This window comes from Mustelus asterias, chromosome 20 (genome assembly GCF_964213995.1).
Source record: "Mustelus asterias chromosome 20, sMusAst1.hap1.1, whole genome shotgun sequence".
In the NCBI taxonomy this organism is placed as follows: domain Eukaryota; kingdom Metazoa; phylum Chordata; class Chondrichthyes; order Carcharhiniformes; family Triakidae; genus Mustelus; species Mustelus asterias.
In genome coordinates this window covers 9239049-9260943 of record NC_135820.1, presented here as the reverse complement: position 1 = coordinate 9260943, position 21895 = coordinate 9239049, and positions in this window count along the sequence as shown.

Below are 21895 nucleotides of genomic sequence, written 5' to 3'. Positions count from 1 at the left end.
TTCTCTGCAATACGTACAGTCCCCAAGACGTACTATTTATTTCCTCAAGTTGAATTGGAGAGGCATTGAAGACTTTGGCAGTTGCAAAAAATGGACAAATCCTCTCGCTCGGATGAATTGTATCTTAGGCTGCTGTGGATGGAGCGGCAAGAAATTGCAGGGGATCTGACATATTTTTAAAAATTTATCTCTGGCCACGAGGCAAGTGGCAGAGGACTGGAGGATGGCTAATAGGGTTTCACTTTTCAAGAAGAGTGGTAAACATGAACCAGTAAGTTACACACCAGTCAGTTTGAGTTCACTGATAGGGGAAGTATTGGAGAGCATTCTGAATGAGAGAATTAATATCCGTTTGGAAAGGCATGTGTTAAGTTGGGATAGTCAGCATGACTTTGGCAGAGGGATGTCATGCCAAATGCTTATGTTCGAATTTTTGACAAGGCCCCATATGGGAGAATGATTGAGAATGTTCAATCACATGAAATTAGGGAAACTTGACAAGATGGATCAGAAACTGGCTCAGTAATAGGGCACAAAGTGGAGTTGTAGAAGGTTGTTCAAGTGACTGGAGTTTGGTGTCCAGTGGTCAGTACTGGAACCATAGAACCATAGAACCCCTACAGTGCAGAAGGAGGCCATTCGGCACATCGAGTCTGCACCGACCACAATCCCACCCAGGCCCTACCCCCACATATTTACCTGCTAATCCCTCTAACCTACGCATCTCAGGATTCTAAGGGGCAATTTTTAACCTGCCCAATCAACCTAACCCGCACATCTTTGGACTGTGAGAGGAAACCGGAGCACCCGGAGGAAACCCACGCAGACACGAGGAGAATGTGCAAACTCCACACAGACAGTGACCCGAGCCGCGAATCGAACCCAGGACCCTGGAGCTGTGAAGCAGCAGTGCTAACCACTGTGCTACCGTGCCGAACATTGATGGTTTGTTGTGTACATATATGATATAAGTGAAAATGTGAGGGGGAGGGAGGTAAGCACGTTTGCAGGTGACAGCAAGATTGATAGGGTGGTTATTAGTGAAGAATATGTTTTGTAGGTTACAGGAAGATACAGATGGGTTAGTCGAATGTGCAGTGCAGTGTTGGTATTTCAACCTGATGAGTGCGAAGGGATCTGCCTTTTAAGCAGAAATAAGATGAGAGAATATTTAACGAATGGCAAGTCACTGGGTAGCTGAGAGGAACAGAGGGATATTGGGGTTATTATTCACTGATCACTAAAGAAGGGAAATCACGTGAATAGGATGGTTCAGAAGCCAAATGGTACACTTGTTATCATCAGTTATGGTGTACAGTATATGAGCAAGGAGGTAGTGTTGGAGCCGTAAAGAACGTTGGTTAGGCCACAGTTGGATTGCTGTGAGCAGTTCTGATCACTTCACGATAAGAAGAATGTGATAGCACTAGACGGGGCACAGAGGATGTTCACCAGGATGTTGCCTGAAATGGATCATTTGAGCTCAAGCAGAGACTAGATAGGCTCGAATTGTTTTCTTTATGCGAAAGGGGGTCATGATTGAGGTATCTATGAATGAGGGGTATGCACAGCGTGAGTAGGGAGTAGCTGTTCCCTTTGGTTGAGGCCTGATTCACAAGGGGGCATCGTTTTCAGATACGGCCAGGAGATTCAGGGAGAATTTGAGATTTTCTTTCACTCCTAAGATGCTGGAAATTTTGATTGCACTGTTTGGGAAAGTAGTGGAGAGAGGAAAAATTACAACCTTTAAAGAAAACGTGGATGAGCACTTGAAATATCATAACATTCAGAAACATGGGACAAGTGCAGTGAACTTGAATTAACACCCCATTAGTGGGAGTTATAGTCGGTGCAGTCTCGAATGGCCGAAGATCCTTTTTCGGCACTGTATGCCGTCTGACTTTCTGATTCTATCGCTCTATAGCACCCAACAATTATTTCCAATATTTAATGTAAGTGCCTGAAACAGCCTTATTGCTTCCATCACAGTGATTGATTCTCTGCAGATTGTCGCTGCTATCTGCGGTAATTATTTTGACCCTCGTGCTTTTTCATTTACATGAATGTTTTCGTTTCAGTCATTGCACAGATTATGTATTCCAACACAACCTAGTTGCAAAAAACATTACCCTGCGAATTAATTATGCTCCACTCAAGACGATCACGCTCTCCCTTACATGCACACGATGAAGCAGAAAAATATATATTTACTTCCACACAGAGCGATATTGATAGATGCATTTTATCAGTCATATGAATATAAGTATTTTGATAAAATATGTTGGGGTTTATCACGGGTTTTTTGTTCACGCACCTGTAACTATGTCCCTCATGAGATTTCTATTTTTATCGCTGGAGGATGCATACAAATTTGTCGGACCTTGCAAATTTTGAATCTAGAGCTCCCAACATCAGCAACTGAAAATGCATGAAGCAGCACAGGGTCTACTGTACGCTATTTGCTATCCTATTCTTGCACTGATTGGTATTCCAGGTAAGTGAAAGCTGTGGCAATTTATCCATTGCAACTGATGTTAATTACGGTATATAAAAATCGACAGCCTTCTTACAGTGATGGTTGTGATTAAGAAAAAAATTATATTCAATGTAAAAATAGGAAAAGTCGAGCCTATGTAAATAACAGTCATTATTTTGGATTTGAAAGATGTCACTACAACTGCCTGAGATACTCTTACCATGATATCAAGAATTACAGAAAGTGAAATCATGAAACGACTGCATAAACTTCTCTAATTGTGTTTCACATATCTGCATAAAATCAGTTCCTAATTTCACAGCTAAATCAAAAATTGTTCATTAAATATCGTCGTTTTGGAATACATTCGATTCGTGAATTATATCGACTAGTCATGTCTGCGTGACATGTCAGATGGATTCAACTGGAACCTGTATTAATGACAACACATTTTAGCACCGAAATGTCTCAATCTTTTAATTGTTCAAGTTAATCATAAAATTTCCCTTCCGAGAATGAAACATGAGATATCAAATGTAAAATCTGAAGCACTCGGTTTGCGGAACGTGATTTGGCAATTTAGCCTCTCTGGGCTTCACTTACTCAATCTCATAATGTCTCGTCTGCATCTCAAATCGCGTAGCTCCCATTGGTCTGTAGCTTCGGATACATTTTCAAAACAAGTCAAATACATGATGATAATATGAAAGAAAAGTGACAACGCATGGGCATTACATGACTTCCGGTTGTAAATTTTATAATTTTGCTCTTCGATTCCGCTTTCATTCTCTCTATCGGGGAGGGAAGAAAATCGGGAGGCCGTTGTTGAGAACAAAGTTAGTTTTGTGCTTAAGTCACTGCAATTTCCAATAACCCATTTGTAGCAGCACAATTACTTAATGGGACAGTGAAACACGTGGAAAATCATTTTAGTTTCGCAATTGATCCTTCTTGTCGATTTTTACTGCATTTCTGGAAAATGTAACTGCCCTGAGCCATGTAAGGCGTTTCAATTTGTGAACATGAACATGATCTGAGTGCAGGAGGTTAGTCCACCTCATCGATTACGGATAGACCACATATTGCCTGCATCCAATGGATCATGCGCATTTACATCCCAATTGACATTAGGGAGTACGGAGCTCGAAGAGCCGATTCAGTATGTCAGAGGTTGAGAATTCTGAGGAGAATAACTCATCTCCGGACTCCCCAACTTCTGTGTACCATCTGGAGTGCACAGGTCAGGTACGAGCGAGCTTACTCTGCATCTCCATGGATGAGTACCTTTCCAACAACAGCAAAAAAATCTCGACATCCTACAGGGAATAATAGAGAATATTTCTAAAATGTTAAGAGATTAGGAGGGGTTGGCATCCAAAGGCACATGGGTGTTCGTATTCATAAGTAATTGAACGGAAACATGCAGGCACAGCAAGCAATTGGGAAGGAACATGGTATGTTGACCTTGACTGCAAGACAATTTAGCTGCAAAAATAAATATGTCTTACTTCAACTGTAAACACCATTGGGGAATAAATAGCTAATATGTCGTGCACAGCTTTGTTCTCCGTATCTTAGGCAAAACATTCCTGAACAAATTGGAATGCAGGAAAGTTCACCAGCCGGATTCCTGGGATGACGGGATTGTATGATGAGTAGAAAATGAAGCGAATAGGCTGTATTGCCGAGAGGTAAAATGACTGCGATTTGGTTGAAAATTACAAAATTATTGCAGGGCTCAACACAGTAGATGTATGGAGACAGGTTTTATGTGTACAGGGCTCAGAATAAGGACCAGCCGACTTCTTATTGAGACGTGGAGGAAATTAATCACACAGAAGGCGTTTATACTCCAGAAAGATCTATGTTTTGAATTATCTATGAAGCAGGATAATAATTCCAGAATGGGTGACGAATCTCAGCCAATTGTAATGGCCAAATCTTCTCGGTGCTTTTCAAAATCGGGAATTGTTTCTACATCAAGGATTGAATTGAAGCAGTTTATTCCAGTGAATTCTCTTTACCCCGTGGACGAGCACTCCTACCCATGTGTTTCAGTGCAGTTTTTATTTCACTTATATATATAGCCGAAAGAAAATCATAACATGAAATTCAGCCTCATGTTAGATATATATGTATATATGTCTAACATGAGGCTGACTTGGTTCATTGTGGTTGGAAGGCATGACCATTGCATTTTTCTTTATTTATTTAGCTTTAAATCACCTTAGGTTTTCAACTTTATGTATGCATTTAATTCAGTCCAATTGATTCCCACACTGTATCATGAATTAATCCAATTGATCTCTGTTTCGGGTTTGGCTCACTGTTGATGTTCATGCGAAACCATTGATTTGTGTTGTCTACCAAAATTCCTCCCGTTTACATTCTCTCAAATTCGCGATAAACCGATGCATTTCTGTCACTGTTAATGTCTGACTAACTTTCTGTTGATTTTCTAATCTTATAACAGATAACATAATGGTGATTGTAATACTTTCGATAGGGAAGTGTGGTCTCTCCAAATGTATCACCTGCTACCTGGTGGCGATGGCAGCAGCAGATTTGCCGATCGTTCTTTCTAATGTTTTGCTAAATCGAATAATCGGAGTCTACTTCTCGGGCAGTTTTTTGTCTATTAGCCCAATGTGTGCTCTGAAAACTGCGTTGGCCTATGGCACCAGGGACAGTTCTGCTCATTTTTTCAGGTGGGTGTGCCTCCAGGTCTAATACATTATAGCCTCTGAATGTCATTGCACCCGTTAATTTGAAACGCAAATAGAACGTGCAAAAAATGTTCATCTTTCCAATGACGCCTATATAACATCATATAGTAAAGTAAAATTCCTGAAGGACAACTACTTTCAATCCCTCAGACTAAAAGACAAGGGCAAGTAATCATCTGATTTATAAAGCAATGGTCATAGAAGTCCTGGTCTTCAATCTGTAATCATATTTGCAATAATGTGTCAAAACAGTCAGCTCTAATGTTCCATGCTGTTTTTTAGACTACAGGTTAGCCTTTTCGATTGGCATTGCATTTAAACTGATGTTCACGAACTTCATTTCCCTCTCCGTCACATACTAATCTGATATCTCTTAAAATGCATCCACACTGTTCATGCCACATGGCAGCAATTTTTACATTCCAACAGCTCTGTGAGCAAAGAAATTTCTCCTCCATTCTAATAGTCACGCACTTCCATCACATCATGGAACATTCCGGATTCTGTTCTCCAACCATTTAGCGGAGAAACATCAAGGATAAGTCAGCACTAGTACCTTGCAGACCTGGTGTTATTAAAGATCCCGATCATGATGTAAATAGTTTGGCAAGTGAAGCATTTGGCACGCGCACTTGCTGAAAATGAGGAAGCACAAAGAGACAGCACATGGAATTGATTAAAAATGTAAATTAAATTGCAAATCTTCATATGTAACATGTTGTCTCTATAGTTCTGAATTTTTGAACGTCCTTTGTTCCTCCTTTCTCTTTCTCACAGTACTGACAAGAGGACGAGATGAATAATTATGTGTGTGCAGCAAGCGGCTAAAATTGTTCAATATCAAATCAATCTATGTAAATATTTTGATGTTGTAACGTCGCAGGATGACTTATTCTAAACTAACTCACATGAAATTAGTCAGTGGACGTATAAAGTGTCACAGAGTATTGGCTCTGTTACTGGACCAACCTTCAAAGCCCTGGCTGAATAAACATGGCAACACTTGCTCCAATTGCTGCTTCTTGTGACTCTGATTTGAAGTATGCATCGCCTCCACCAGTGAACAAGAGAAAAACACAGCAGTTTGTATCATTCATACGATGCACTTCAGAAGCTCATTAAGGCTGATTAGACAGCATCTTCCAAATTCAAGAGCACTAGCACCATGAAAGGCAAGGGCAGCAGACACATGGGGACACCAACAGAGGGAGGGTCCTCTCATACTCACTCACCATTTTAACTAGAAACCATATAGAATTTCCTTCAACGTCGCTTGGTGAACAGCAATATGGGTGTGTCTGAACCAAATGGACTATAGCTGTTCACGAAGCTATTCTTTTATACATGTGCATAAAAGCTGTTCTTTTATACATGTACAAGGGCAATTATGTGTGGACAAAAATGCTGACCGAGCCAGCGACGTCCACAACCCTTGAATGATTAATAAAACATGAACAATAGTCATAATACCGCCTTAGGATTGTTGTAAAAGGACCAATATATTTTGGAAACTACATTTTCCAGCATACACTGTCCGAAATGCGTTATTGTATCATTTCCACGTTAACATAGTGAATAATGAACTGCGGTGCACATATCAGTAATGGTGGCAAATTGGGAACAGGCGCAGTTGTCCAGAAAATCTAATTCAGTTAATACTCTCTTGAATTGTAAGTTTATCTCCATTGTAGTGACCATTAACCGATTGCCATCAAAGCTCATCTGGTTTACTGATACCATTTAGTAAACTAAATATGCTTGGTTAGGCCTACATTTGTTTCCAGGCCCATAGCAGTGCGCGTGACACTTGGCTATCCTCTGCAATAAAACGCCACTCAAATGAAGAGAAATACGAATGCAGAATAAATGCTGGATGTGTCAGTAACTCGTACATCACATGAAATTATAACACAATCTCTCCAATTTATCAAACCATTAGAAATGAAAGCAAATAGTGCAATTTCGTGTTCACTCGACAGCAAATCACTGCTCGATACTCAGGTACCTCCTCCACTGCACATTTCACCTCAACACAAAGGGGTCTGATGCAAAGGTGGCAGAGTTATCCAAAAACATCAGAGAACGTCATGACAGCATCGAACTTATTGACAGGAATCTCATGTTCTTCCATCACTGACCTGCCATGCGACTCAATGTGAAGGCAGAACGGGTGAGTTGCTGAAATAGTGGTGCTAAAGCTGATGAAACTGCCCTTGCGATCCCTCAACATTTATTCTGCAGCCAGAGAATTGTTCTCTGTAGAGTTACCACTGTGAAAGGAATCCAGAAACGGAAAGGATCTTCTACTTAGTTATATTAGACTGAGTACACACAGTTTAACTCACACAGTGATCAAATAAGACACTTGCCCGTGTTCTGGAGCCTGTCTAGACATGTGCAGCAATGTGTAATGACGTGGTATGGTCATGTTCACACCAACTGTAAATATGTACGTGGTTAAATATTGATAAAAACACTTTGGAGAATCTGTAAGGCTGATTCATTGTTTTAAAGATGTACCCTCAAATTGAAGTTATGAAAATGAACCCCCTGATACCAGCGGCAAAATGCATAAAATGCGAGCTAATGCTCGTCAAAAACTGCACATTAAGTACTCCACAATGTGTTGGAAGCTGTTCCCCTTTTTTGGGATAAAAAACATTCTGGGTACAATATCCATCAGCAAGAGTCGTTCGGTCGTACCACCAATGACAAACGCAGAGATGCCTCACAGACAGATCCACATTACTATCGGACTGGTCTTGTGGTAGGCTTTGAGTAAACCAAATGCGATCAAGTAACATTTTTGACTGCAGCAAGCAAACCTTCCAGCCCTAAATGTGTCATTCCCTAACGACATTCAATGGAGTGACCGCCAAATATTTCTTATGGAACCCACACTGTATATATCTGTTTAGGGCTACAGCAAACGCATGGGCAGGAACGAATCGGCGACCCCATGAACTGCTGTTCGAGAATTTAGTTTCATTGCAGTCAATGTCCTGCTTAGTCAAGTGGAATATGAAGTATCTTGATAATATGATACTGCCTTTTTCATGCTAAATCGGAGGGCAGTTCTGTACACGTAATGTCTGCCTGGACGCTGTATATAAACACCATTCTATCGTGTACCACTGACCCTTAAAATATTTGTATGGATTACAAAGACGAGATGTGGAGATGCCGGCGTTGGACTGGGGTAAACACAGTAGGAAGTTTAACAACACCAGGTTAAAGTCCAACAGGTTTATTTGGTAGCAAAAGCCACACAGTTCTGATGTGTGGCTTTTGCTACGAAATAAACCTGTTGGACTTTAACCTGGTGTTGTTAAACTTCTTACTGTGTTTACAAAGACGATCCAGGGGCAATCATGAGGCACTGTTTGATATAGGTAGCAGCATATGTCAATGTAATTCATTAACATACTACACATATATCCATATACATAAAGTATCTGTAGATCGATCGACAAATATATTAATGTTTTCGCCTGCACTGTGTATATAAACAATATTGCTCCAACTCCAACTCGGCCTCCTCCGATGGTCCCCAGCATCTCAAATGCCAGTCTCCAGCCAATTAGATTAATTCCACGTAATATCAAGAAACTGATGAAGGCACGGTTTACTACGAAGGCAATGGGCCCTGTTAACATTCCGGCAATAGTGCTGAAGACCTGTGCTCCAGAACTTGCCACTCCCCTAGACAAGCTCTTCCAGTACAGTTACAACACTGGCTTCTACCCGCCCATGTGGCAAATTGCCCAGTTATGCCCTGTACACAAAAGCAGGACAAATCCAACCCGGCAAGTTACAGCCCAATCAGTCCACTCTCGATCATCAGTAAAGTGATGGAAGAGACCATCAACAGTGATGTCAAGCAGCACCTGCTCAGCAATAACCTGTACAGTGGCGCCCAGTTTGGGTTTCGCCAGGGTCACCCAGCTCCTGATCTCATTACAGCCTTGGTTCAAACATGGACAAAAGAACTGAATTCCAGAGATGAGGTGAGAGTGACAGCCCGTGACATCAAGGCCGCATTCGACTGAGTGTTGCATCAAGGAGCCCTAGCGAAACTGGAATCAATGTGTATCAGGGGGCAACTCTCCACTGGTTGGACTCATACCTGGTACATAGGAATATGGTTGTGGTTGTGGAGGCTCAGTCATCTCAGTCCAGGACATCTCTGCAGGAGTCCCTCAGGGCAGTGTCCTAGGCCCAATAATCTTCAGCTGCTTCAGCAATGACCTTCCCTCCGTCATTAGGTCGGAAGTGGGGATGTTCGCCGATGATTGCACAATATTCAGCACCATTCGCGACCCCTCAGATATTGAAGCAGTCCAGGTTCAAATGCAACAATATCTGGACAATATCCAAGCTTGTGCTGACAAGTGGCAAGTAACATTCGCGCCACACAAATGCCAGGCAATGACCATCATCAATAAGAGACACTCTAAACATCGCTCCTTCACATTCAATGGTGTAACCATCACTGAATCCCCCACTGTTAACAGCCTAGGATTACCATTGATCAGAAACTCAACTGGACTCACCACATAAGCACAGTGCCTACAAGAGCAGGTCAGAGGCTATGAATACTGTGGCGAGTAACTCACTCCTGACTCCGCAAAGCCTATCCACCATCAATAAGGCACAAGTCAGGAGCGTGATGGAATACTCCCCACTTGCCCAGATGGATGTAGCTCCAACAACACTTAAGGAGCTTGACACCGTCCAGGACAAAGCAGCCCGCTTGATTGGCACCACATCAACAAACCTTAAATCTCTCCACCACCTACACTCAGTAGCAGCACTGTGTACTATCTACAAGATGCACTGCAATAATTCACCTAAGAATCTGAGGCAGCACATTCCAAACCCACGACCAGTTCCATCGTGAAGGACAAGGGCAGCAGATAAATGGAAACACCACCACCTGCAAGTTCCTCTCCAAGCCACTCACCATCCTGACTTGGAAATATATCGCTGTTCCTTCGCAGTCGCTCGGTCAAAATCCTGGAATTCCCTTCCTAACGGCATTGTGGGTCAACCAACGGAACATGGACTGCAGAGATTCAAGGAGGCAGCTCACCACCACCTTCTCAAGGGCAACTAGGGATGGCAATAAATGCTGGCCAGCCAGCGACGCCCATGTCCCACGAATGAATTTTTCAACAGATACGGAATAATACGATGATTCAAAGAAACCGCATGTTGTCTATATTCCTCATTATTTCTTTGGCACGGAAATAAATTTGCACCTAAATTTTCGAGTGACTTATTTCGCATTCACAATGAGATATCAATGTGCTCTTAATAAAAACTCTCCTGTGCATCGCATATTCAACGCTTGCTATCGTTTTCTGGTCTTAGGGGATAAGTCCCAGGAAATAATAATAGGTTTTGCTTTCTTCTGCTATTTTAAATCGCTGCGTAAACAATCGACTTTATTAGTCGTTTGATACAGGCATGCTGCTTCTTCAAAGTGCCTTTTATATTGCAAATTCCCCACAGTTCGGTCACAATGTACAATTCCGCCGTATGCTGCTTAATTGGAAGCTGTGATACATTTATGTGGTCCCGTTATTTAAGAAGGGTAGGAAGGATAACCTGGGTAATTATAGGCCGGTGAGCTTGACGTCCGTGGTGGGGATGTTGTTGGAGAAGATTCTTAGAGATAGGATGTATGCGCATTTAGAAAGGAATAAACTCATTAACGTAATGATCTACGTTTAATTGCTGACGGCCCAATACTATGGACATTGATTGGTACACAATGGATATATGACTGAGACTGTAACCCATAGAGGAGCTGTTGTTACGCAAATCGAGACAAATATTTCAGGATATTAATCAGGTGAGTACTGGAATCCAGGTTTAATAAATGACAGGGCAACCAATCAAACAATTGAGTCATTACTTGCTGCCAGCCAAGTCCCTTCAAGGGCCTGAAAGCTCTTAACGACAGGGAACCTATATTGTATTTGTGGTGAATCTCTGGAATTCTCTGTCCACTGAAGTGGTGGAGGCTACCTCGTGGAATATGTTTAAATCACGGATAGATGGATTCCTGATCGGTAAGGGAATTAGGGGTTATAGGGATCAGGCGGGTAAGTGGAACTAATCCACTTCAGATCAGCCATGATCTTATTGAATGGTGGGGTAGGCTCGAGGGGCTAGATGGCCTACTCCTGCTCCAATTTCTTATGTTCTTATGTCTCCCATCTGCAAAGATAATGCTATGGATAATTCCGTACTAGATATTAATTTCATCTTCATGAAATAAGTACAATATTTTCCTGTAACATCGCTAATATCCTCAACCCAGGATTCAGCCGGGTGCATTACAAATTAAATCTTTCGGTAATTGCACTCATTTTGAAACCATCGCCGAAATTTGAAATTTCCCAATGGCACTATACAATTCTAGTCCATCTTGCTTGTATCATTCGGTGATGATGCCTCATTTGTAAGCAAACCAACACGCAGGGCCCCGAATCCACTGGATGAACAGAAGGAGCTGATGAAAAAGAAACACGATTAAAATGTAATGAATTTACTCTGCATCTCAATTTTAAAAACGTGTACAGGAGAACGCACTGCCCTAATGTTTATCTCATCTTTTAAATTAAATATAATGCTTAGCAGAGTGCTAAATTTGATTTTGATTTCTTCATCAGAACTTTGCTTTGTACAAATTCCAACCCCTTCTCCCACACTGTGCTTGGGTCTTCTCACGCTCTGTCAATGCACCATTTGATAATTGTGCCCAATCCAAATATCTGAAATTTTCCATGAGGACAATACATTGTTGATCCATCCTGCTTGTCCCTGTCAGTGGCTATGTGTGGCAGGATGAGGCGAGAGGTACAGGGTCAAGAATTTTTCATCCGAGTTAATTGAAGCATTACATAGTTACTTGTTTATGTTGTGACTTTAATCATACTTATTTTAAGATTGTTGGTTAGCCTCCTACGTTTTATTTCCATAATTCAATACGCAATAATCATGTTCACCAAACTAATGAGACAGAAACTAAGAAACATCATCAGAAGGAGTTCGACGAGGTCTCATTTATAAGACTAATATGTAAAGTTGAGGTGTATAGAATTGCAGATAATGCACTGCGATGAATAGAAAGCCGGCTGGCAGATGGGAAACAAAGAGTTGGCATAAATGGGTCTTCTTCTGATTGGCAGGAAGGAAAATTGAGTGTCTGTGCTAAAACCGCAACTCTTCGCTCCATATATTAATGATTTGGAAGAGAGAATTAAATGTATTATCTCCAAACTTAAGGAGGATAAAAAGTTGGATGGGAATATGAGCTGTGAGAAAGACGCAGAGATGCTTCAGCATGATTTCGATGGGCTGAGTGTGTGGGCATGGGCATGCCAGTTGGAGTGCAAAATGGTTAAATGTGACGTTATCCATTTTGGTAGTAATAATAGGAAGACAGACTATAACTTAAATGGGTGTCAATTGAGAGAGGTGGATACTCAGTGAGACCTTGGTATCCTCGTGTATCAGTCACTGAAAATAAGCATTTAGGTGCAGCAGGCTGTAAAGAAGGCAAATGGCATGTTGGCCTTCATGGCGAGAGGATGGAGTATAGGGATGGAATGTTTCACTGGATTCGTATAGGGCGTTGGTGAGGCCACACCTGTAGTATTGTGTGCAGTTTTGCTGTCATTATCTGAGGAAGGATGTCCTGGTTATTGAGAGAGTTCAGCGAAGTTTTATCAGGCTGAATCCTGGGATGGTATGCATGTCATATGAGGAGAAACTAAGTCGGTTAAGATTATATTCACAGGAGTTTAGAAGAATGAAACTGGACCTCATAAAAAAACATATAAAATTCCAATAGGGTTAGACAAGGTAGATTCAGAAATATTGTTTCCGATGATGGGGGAGTCCAGAAATCGGGGTAGTAGTTTAAGGATAAGGGGTAAACCCTTTAGAACTGAGCTGACGAGAAATGTATTCAGCTGCAGAGTGGTGAATGATTGGTATTCACGACCACAAAAAGTAGTTCAGGCAAACATTATTCTGATTTCAGGAAGAAATCAGATGTAGTTCTTGGGGCCAAAGGGATATGGAGAAGGGACGATCAGGACATTGACTTTCAGCAGTGGTCAGAATGAAAGGCGGAGCAAGATTGAAGAGCGGAATGGTCAACTCCGCTTCTCTTTTCTATGTTTCTATGAATTTCGGTGATGCCTGAGAAAATACACAGAAAATTCCAAGATTTAAGTTTCGCTTTTCAGTAGTAACCTGAAGTGGAGAGCAGCATCAGTGCTTTTCCCCTCGGAATTGAAATCTCTAGCTTCATTTATTCAGATGTAGGTTGGACTTGAGTCAGAAAACAGTGTCTCTTGTTTTTCCCTCTCTGGAGTTGGAAATTATGTTGTCTCTAAGTTGCTGTAAGAAGCTGGTTGATGAAGGCAGTGTGTTTCTGCCTTTCTCTCTCTGTTTCCAGACGCGAGTTAAAAGTTCAAAAGCCTCAGAAATTTAATCCAATATTCAAAGCACCGATTCACAGCAGATGTTAAAAATCTGAAGTTCTAGCATCCCGTAAGCATATTCATTTTCTTTGTGCCAAGTCTAGAGTTGGGTGCAAGTCTATAGGATTGTGCTTGACTTGGAACAACACAGATAGCTAGCTATTAATGTTTGTAATGTATCAAGTTTGATTGTTTTAAATGCTAAACGTTATACCAACTATTCGAACTATATTTTAAATGTGTTCATGAATAAAATTTGCTTGTTAAAAGCATTCTATTGAATCACTTTATACATCACTGGAGGGAAGCAACTTATACTCGCCCTTGTCACACTCAAATATTAATTTTAGGGGCTAGGCTATCTTCATAAAACACATCAGAGTTCCTGACCTGGGTTTCAACAATATGTCATTTGCAAGAACCAAATTCATCGATTCTGTTTGGTACATTGAGGAGGGCCTCCACTGTTAAGGAAATAAAATGCCTCAAATAAATAGAGAGAGATAGACAGAGAGAGGGAGACAGAAAGAGAGGGAGGGAGAGAGAGAGAGATAAAGAGAGAGGACGGTGTGGTGGGGAAAGAGGGAGGAGCTGGGAACCGGGAAAAGATTGATGGCAAGAGGGAGAAAGAGAACGTGTTTACATTAAATTGCCCCACTTGCGTTCTATAGCTTTCTTTTAATCTCAGTATTTATCACAGTGACCCTATTGGAACCAGCCAGGATGATTAATTCTTAGATTACAATTTTACAGCTATACTCTCCATCGTGGACTTTTAAAAAAGCTGTAGAAATATTTATCCTCTCACTTTCTCTCTTAAAATGTTTTAATTTTCAAGACAGTGAGAATTTCTGAAAATTTCTTGAGAATTTCGTGAAATTGGTGAACTTTGGTTCAATTTCTTCGTTTCGCAGTTAAATATCAGAGAAGAAAGGATGAGATGAAGAAAGAATTAAATGGTACCTGACGTCAAAGTGCCATTTCAGCAGTATTAGAAGAGGTGCATCATGAACGACAGAAGAAGATAAGAATTTATCATTGGTTGGCATATTGATTAATTAAGTGTAAGTGCGATTTTGGCTCCACAATAGAACACAAATCATACAGAAGTCCAGGGTAAAGGGAATCATCTTCTTTGTCCACAGAGAAGGGACATTCTCATCTGTGAAGATTTGATTTGTATGCAAAGATATCGAGTGTGGAGAACATCAAACCTTTACTTCAACATTCTTATTGTCATGTCCGATTAATCGAATACTGAGACCTTGTGCTCAACATTGCCTTGTATAGAGGTGATACATTTCTGCTAAGCTCTCATGGAAGATGCATAAGAAAAGCAATAAAATGCAGTTGCTAAGTATAGTATCATGTTTCGGCGGGTCGGTTGAAATTAATAGCTTAAAAGAGAAGAAATATTGTTTCGTTGTACTTGGGTTGTTTTGTCGCTTGCTTTCCCCGCTCTGATTACAGTTCTGAAATTTGTTGTTTTTGGCATTTCCCTCGCTCCTTTCCTTACATTTGGCATTTCGTAGTCGGTCTTGCTGTTTAACTGCTCTGCATTTCTATATTCCACCTGAGCCTCTTCTGGTGTTATTCCACCTCATTTTTGTTTTTAAAGTTATTAATTGGGATAATGTAAACAGCTATTTTGTGGCAAAACCGAAAATGACCGCCATTTAAATGCAACAGTGCTGCCTAAACGTTCTGAAGTATCTGGCTGCTATTATGAAATTATCTCCTTGACTAGACTTCTTGAATGTTGCCAACTCTTAAACCAGTCAATTCATTTCACAATCGGAGAAACCAGGGTCACTAATTGGCACCAAGTTGCAAAAATCAGCATGTCCACTTTAAGTGATCACTGATCACTTTTTTGAGTTTGGAGTCCTTCCAACATTCTGGAAAAAGCCGTAATGAATTTATGCCATGACAAACATCCCCGAGTATTCACTTAATGATGAGTGGACTGTATTAACACTTTAATTAAAGATAGATCAATGGACAAAGTTCTTAAAACCCCCGAGGACTGGATATTACCATATCCAATGTTTTTTTCATGAATAGGGTGGCACGGTCGCACAGTGGTCAGCAATGCTACCTCACAGAGCCAGGACCCGGTTAATTTCTGGCCTTGGGTGACTATGTGTATGGAGTTTGCATGTTCTCCCCATGCCTGCGTGGGTTTGTATCGGGTGCTCTGGTTTCGTCCTAGAGTCCAAAGATGTGCCAGCTAGGTTGATTGGACATGTTAAATTGCCCCTTAGAGTCCTACGAGGTATAGGTAAGGGGAATTGAAGTAGTAAATACGTGGGGTTACGGGGATAAGTCCTAGGTGGGCTGAATGATCTATCTCTGCACTGTAATAATGCTATGATTCTTCTATGAGAAACACAACAGTAATTCTGGCAAACGGAAACAATGATGCAATCAAGTAGGCTAAACGCCTTACGAACACTAACATCTCCCAGACAACAAATCAAGAAGTAATAACGACTTGTCGTGCATCTCTAATCTGCCAGTGAAGTGTAAATTCGTTAATAAAGGCAAAATTAATTGATAATCTGAAATATCATGAACTTAAGTACTTTTTTGGGAAATCTTATAAATCATTGACATTCCGCAAATGCATACCTAGTCCATTCGAGCCAGTTGACTTAATTCGCCAGTCCTTATTAATTAACAAATCACAGCAAACATTTCCAAGTTTTTTTGTGATCTTTCGGAGAAGTAAAAGAGTATTATGCAATTTCAGAAAGAAGTCAATGATTGAGAACTTGAACAGTGGTGGACCTTATTAAAGATCAGCAAATTACTGCAGGCAACTTGCAGATGTCTGTGTCTAACTGTGAATGCACAACTTTGGTGTCATAAATAAATAGCCTTCCTTATGCATGCTGCTCGTAATTGCACAAAACTGTGTGAATATGGTCAAATACAGGAAACGCGGAATTTTACAGAACGTTAGCAGTCTTTGTACACGAATCATTAAACTAGAGGGCATGAGCATCTCTAGTTGGCACGGTAGCACAGTGGTTAGCACTGCTGCTTCACAGCTCCAGGGTCCTGGGTTCGATTCCCGGCTTGGGTCACTGTCTGTGTGGAGTTTGCACATTCTCCTCGTGTCTGCGTGGGTTTCCTCCGGGTGCTCCGGTTTCCTCCCACAGTCCAAAGATGTGCGGGTTAGGTTGATTGGCCAGGTTAAAAAATTGCCCCTTAGAGTCCTGGGATGTGTAGGTTAGAGGGATTAGCAGGTAAAATATGTGGGGATAGGGCCTGGGTGGGATAGTGGTCGGTGCAGACTCGGTGGGCCGAATGGCCTCCTTCTGCACTGTAGGGTTTCTATGATTCTATGATTCATCGAGAGTCCTGAAGGAATGTTCGTTCCTTGCTCAAGGAGACTGAAATGCAGCCATGAGGTAAACATGGTTGAACACATTTTTCGCATAATGATACCAGGGAGTAAATGTTTGAATTTTCAGGACAGCGATGTTTACTATTTTATTCTATTTAAAGAATGATGCTGATGGATAGTCTGGCTCACATATTTATGATATTAAAGGCATGCAGTTGATAGCTGCAGACAATAATTTGACCCTGGACTGAAATGATAATGACGTCATCTTCAATTTCAAATAATGTATGTGGAAATGAGCGTTGCTAAACAGACGAGCATCAGCCGCACGTCCTGACTCATCCCAAAGAATGCATTATATCATTCCCAATTGAAACACGAATGTATTTAAAACATATAACTGGTCTTTTCAACAGGAAATGTCAGAACCATTAAGGACAGTATGATCTATGACTTTGTGGTGAACGAAACAAATGCATGATGCACTTGACCTTTCAGGGATTTGAAGTATGAGGTATGTAAAACCTAAAAACATGGCACTAAAGGCAGGCTTGGTGACAAGATGAGGAAGCAGCGAAATAAATACGTTGGGCGCCGAGAGATATAACTGTTTCGGGTGGGAAACAAACAAAATGCTGCAAATTTCCTGATACAGCGTTACAGCTCAGAATGAAATGAAGCCAGAGCTTTCACATTGAGATGGATGATAGAGGAAATGTTTTAGAACAGGCTGGGTTGTTGTGCAGTTATATAATTCAAGGACATTTAGAGGTGAACAACAGCACAAACAGGCCCTTCGGCCCACAAGTTGTGCCGAACACATCCCTACCTTCTAGACTTACCTATAACCCTCCATCCTATTATGCTCCATGTACTCATCCAGGAGTCTCTTAAAAGACCCTAATGAGTTCGCCTCCACCACCACTGACGGCAGCCGATTCCACTCGCCCACCACCCTCTGTGTGAAAAACGTACCCCTAACATCTCCCTTGTACCTACCCCCCAGCACCCTAAACCTGTGTCCTCTCGTAGCAGACCTTTCCACCCTGGGAAAAAGCCTCTGAGAGTCCAGCCGATCTATGCCTCTCAATATCTTATACACCTCTATTAGGTCTCCTCTCATCCTTCGTCTCTCCAATGAGAAAAGACCGAGTTCCCTCAGCCTATCCTCATAAGGCATGCCATTCAATCCAGACAACATCCTTGTAAATCTCCTCTGCACCCTTTCAATCTTTACCACATCTTTCCTATAGTGAGGCGACCAGAACTGAGCACAGTACTCCAAGTGGGGTCTGACGAGGGTCTTATATAGCTGCATCATTATCCCCGGACTATTAAACTCAATCCCTCGATTGATAAAGGCCAGCACACCATACGCCTTCTTAACCACTTCCTCCACCTGCGGGGCCGATTTCAGAGTCCTATGGACCCAAACCCCAAGGTCCTTCTGATCCTTTACAGTACTAAGAGTCTTTCCCTTTATATTGTACTCCTTCATCCATTTGACCTACCAAAATGGACCCTGGCCAATTTATCTGGGTTAAAGTCCATCTGCCACTTCTCCGCCCAGTCTTGCATCCTATCTATGTCCCTCTGTAACTTCTAACATCCCTCCAGACTATCCACAACCCCACCAACCTTCGTGTCATCGGCAAACGTACCAACCCATCCCTCCGCTTCCTCATCCAGGTCATTTATGAAAATGACAAACAGCAAGGATCCCAGAACAGATCCCTGGGGCACACCACTGGTGACCGACCTCCATTTAGAAAAAGACCCATCCATACCCACTCTCTGCCTCCTTTGGGCAAGCCAGTTCTGGATCCACCGGGCAGCAGCCCCTTGGATCCCATGCCCTCTCACTTTTTCTAGAAGCCTTGCATGGGGGACCTTATCGAACGCCTTGCTAAAATCCATATGAACCACATCTACCGCCTTCCCTTCGGTAATGTGTTTAGTCACATTTTCGAAGAACTCCACCAGGCTCGTAAGGCACGATCTGCCCTTGACAAAGCCATGCTGAGTATTCTTGAGCATACTAAACCTCTCTAAATGCTCATATATCCTGTCCCTCAGGATCTTCTCCATCAGTTACCAACCACTGAAGCAAATTAACAAATTAACAAATTATGACATTTCTGAACTATCAGTCAAGTCCATCGATCTCCAAGCGAGGAAAGTACATTTCAAGCGTAATGCTTCAGGACTGATAGGAGCGGTGGTCATAAATGAGGCTCATCATTAGTCTCCAGAATAACAACAGACCAGTTAGGAGTTGTGAACAGGATAATTATACCTGACTTCTGCGCTGGTTAAGGATGGCTCAAAAATAAATGTAGAATTTTGCACATCCAATTCCCTTATGAAACAAAGATGAGGTTTATTACAAGAGAACTACCTAAATGGAAATCAGCAACGTACCTAATAACCAGGGATTGAACCTTGGAAATGATAATCAATTTGAGCATATTAGTAGCTGCAGGTTTATCGTCAAACGTACAAGAACAACGCTGAAGGAGCTGGCAGTTAGAAAATGATTGTTTCCATTATTCTTTCACGGGAATTTCGAGAATGTGAAATAGTTACGCAGATGTATAACAGTGCGATGAGAACCCTTGAACGTCATGTTGACTGGCTCAGTTTTGATGACAATATAATGATGGATTGTTGATCACGTTCACAACTGCATGTGTGTTATCATCAACAGTCGGTAACAGGTGATTCACGGCAGATGTTCGTTTGACACTGAATTGGATGGTAACTCGAAGATCTTTCTAGACGAACACATGGATAAAAGTGGAAAGATACACTCAAATTGTCCAAGACTAGGGAACTTTAGATGCTTTGTTTGATGACTAGGTTGATAAAGGGCAGTGCATATCTCTAGGAGAATTTGCATGGCGGGAATGCATTACTAAGCTCAAAAAACCGACCTCAAATTGGTGAAACGAAAGCAAGTAGAATTAAAGATGCAGGTGCATATTGTCAATCTTGAAATACTCCTTATCAGGCTTGGCTTCGACAAAAATCGATTCAACTCCAGGTAACTAGTTAACTTCTTTATTCCCTTTAACGACGTCGGGTCAGCCTTCCGTAATGGTGCGGGTTACCGAAGCCTGCAGCCATCAGAGAAGACTGAACCCAGTTCCCGCGCTTTTTACAGTTTAAATACTGCTTCAGAACCGGCGCCAAAAAAATCACGTGACCGCACCAACCGCTCATTCAAATACTAGAACAGGTGCCAAAACCTCGCGATTTGAGCAACACTCTGCATATTTACATCCACATTCCCCCCTTTTATCACTCTGTGATAACCACTAACATCGTCGTGGCTCGTTCAATTCAGATTACAATTGTATTTTCATCAAGTCCAATATTACTTTATCTCCCTCATCCTCTGCATCCAATTCTGCCTCCACTTCTCGTCGGGCTTCCTCCTGGACCTCGTCGTCCAGTATGAGTTTGTATTCCTCGTCCTCCTCCTCACTCATGGCGACCATCATCAGTTGAGTCGGTCGTGATCCTATCGATTCCAAGGTGGTCATCACCCGTGTGATGAGACACTTTACAATACCAATTACAATACTTATACAAAGAACTAAGAGTATGGCATATAACCCCACATTCTTTAACCAACCAAGCCATCCTAACAGTTCCCATTCCCCCAATCCCTTGCCCTCTCTAATAGACCCTAGTTGCTGGTCAATTTGGTTCAGGTAATTAGTGAGATTAGTAGTGACCTTATCTAGTCCCAGTATGCAGTTATCTTTCACTATGGCACACATGCCTCCTTGTCGTGCCAGCAGGTAATCCAAGGCATATCTACTCTGCTGGGCATACAGCCTGAGTTTCTCTAATTGGACGGTGATGACCCGGAGGCCCCCTCTTGTAGCGTTCCCCAAGGCGGTAAGGCCGCAAGCAATGTAATTATGATCTGCAGCCATTCGCCCTGGGACAGCTCCAAAAGAAAAGAAACCCACCGCTCCATAGCCAGCAGCCTGACCAGGAGTGAGGGCAGTTATTTCCTTGCAGTCAGCACCAAAATCCTCCATTAACTCCCGCTCTGGCCTTCTATGGTGATGACGTGAGGGCCCCCAATGGCTTGGACAAGGAACCATGCTGGAAAGTATGGTCCCTATTGCCACTGCCTGGGGGTAAGGGTAGGACAAATAATTGGTGGCCGTACCATTGAAAAAGAAGAAATACACTATTTCAGTGTACATGGTCTCTGAACACTTTTGCCACGTCCCGTTGGCTCGAACCCGGTGATAGGTATCATCCGTTCCCAAGAACAGGGATCTGGAACCTGTACAGGATGGTACTGTCCGTCTTCCTTCTGCATTAATCTGTACTATCGTAAAGTCCCTACCATAAGCATGAAGGTGGGTGCCATTCATATGGCCACAAATTAGATTTTCCCCTTTTTCCCAAATCTCTGCAGGTCGAATTCAAACACTTACAGAGTACCGCATCTCTCTGGGCTTCGTACCCACATTTATGCTGATGGCAATGCTTGCTCAGGCAGGGGTGATCCTAGCACACATAAACTGTGGAGCATCCCCAACCCCTCCCTTTAAAGCAGTTCTCATAGCTTTGATTATCCTCGGGAACCCCTGTCCCATTGGCCTGTAGTTCCAACCAGAGGGAAATTTTCCACCAGTCATTAGTCCCCTGCCTAACCTTGGACTCACGGGGAGGAAGGTAGCAATCCACGGGTGGGGCACGGGCGGGGTCGTACCGGAAAGTTATCCGGTCCTCCCTAGGGAGAGTTGCATCTTGCTCTGCACATTCAAAGGATCGTCCCTCTCCATACCAAGAGGGAGTAATTCTGAACAGGGAA